Source organism: Propithecus coquereli, unplaced genomic scaffold, assembly GCF_000956105.1.
Source record: "Propithecus coquereli isolate 6110/MARCELLA unplaced genomic scaffold, Pcoq_1.0 Scaffold150, whole genome shotgun sequence".
NCBI lineage: Eukaryota > Metazoa > Chordata > Mammalia > Primates > Indriidae > Propithecus > Propithecus coquereli.
Genome location: NW_012139414.1, coordinates 6,355,755 through 6,357,615, shown reverse-complemented (window position 1 = coordinate 6,357,615; position 1,861 = coordinate 6,355,755).

Below are 1,861 nucleotides of genomic sequence, written 5' to 3'. Positions count from 1 at the left end.
TCTTCTTCAGGTTGAGGAAGTTTCCTTCTATTCCTAATTTGATGTGAGTTTTTATTAGGAATGGATGTTGAAATTGTTCATATGCTATTCTTTTTTTTTTTTTTTTTTGAGACAGAGTCTCACTCTGTTGCCCAGGCTAGAGTGCTGTGGCGTCATCCTAGCTCACAGCAACCTTAAACTCCTGGGCTCAAGCGATGCTACTGCCTCAGCCTCCCAAGTAGCTGGGACTACAGGCATGTGCCACCATGCCCGGCTAATATTTTCTATATATTTTTACTTGTCCAGATAATTTCTTTCTATTTTTTTTTAGTAGAGACGGGGTTTCGCTCTTGCTCAGGCTGGTCCTGAGCTCAAACAATCTGCCCGCCTCGGCCTCCCACAGTGCTAGGATTACAGGCATGAGCCACTGCGTCCGGCCGTTCATATGCTGTTCTGCATCTGTTGGGATGATCATGTGGTTTTTCTCTTTTAGTCAGTTAATATGGTATTATAATTTACAGTGATTGGTTTTGAAATGTTAAACCAATCCTGCATTCCTGGATTAATCATCACTACTTTTTACATCACGATGAAGCCAATGACATCATTAGATTCAATTTTCTTGAGTTTTGTTTAAAATTTTTGCATATTCATGAGGGACATTGAGCTGTAGTTTTATTTTCTTTAGTGTCCTTGTCTAGCTTTTGTTTTAGAGTAATACTGAACTCATATTAATAGAATGAGTTGACAATTATTCTCTCTTGTTAAATTTTCTGGTAGAGTTTGAATAGATTTGGTTTTATTTCTTCATTAAATGTTTGGTAGAATTCAACAGGGAAAACATCTGGGCCTAAGCAGTTTCTTTGTGTGAACTTTTTAAACTAGAAATTAAATTTTTTTGCTATAAACTTTTCAGGTCACCCACTTCCTTTTGAGTGAGCTTTGTGATTTTCCAAGAATTTGTCCATTTCATCCAGGCATCATTCCTGATATCTTCTGTCCTTTGTATGACTCGAATCCTTCCAAATGGACTGTGATGTGTTCTATGGCACAGACCATGGTCTATCTCAATAAATGTTCTCTGTGTACCTGAAAATCATACACACTCTGCTGCTGTTGGGCGAAGTGTTCTACAAATGTCAATCAGATTAAGTTAATATTATTCAAGGCTACTATACCTTGCTGAATTTCTGTCTACTTATTCTATCAGTTATTCAGGGAGGAAGTATTGAAATATCCAACTGTAATTGTGGATTTGCCAATTTCTTGTTGTGCTCTCAGTTTGTTAAAGCTCTGTCATTAGCTGTATTCTCTTCTAGAATTATCACGTTATCTTGATTAACTGGCCCCTTTATCACTATGATGTGACCTCAGTAATATTCTTTGCTCTGAAATCTACTTTGCCTGATACTAACACAGCCACCCCAGATTTCTTTTGACTACTGTTACATGCTACATCTTTTTCAATCTACTTACTTTCTTGCTTATTTATATTTCTTTCTTTATTCATATTTAAGCACAATTTAAGAACAACATATCATTAGTTCTTAACTTTGTTACCCAATCTGACCATCTCTACTTTTCATTTGGAATATTTAGAGCAATTTACATTTAATGTGATTATTAATTTAGTTAGATTTAAGTCTGTCATCTTGCTATGTGTGATCTATTTGTCCTTTCTAGTCTTTGTTCCCTTGTTACTCTTTTTCTGCCTTCTTTTGGCTTGAGGAGTATTTTTTATAATCCAATTTTATCTCCTTTGATGGCTCATTAACTGTAATATTTTTTTAAAATTTTAGTGGTTACTTCAGGGTTTATAGAACACCGGTATTCAATAACGCAACACATATATATTATGCAAGTTCACATAGAGAATAAGAAC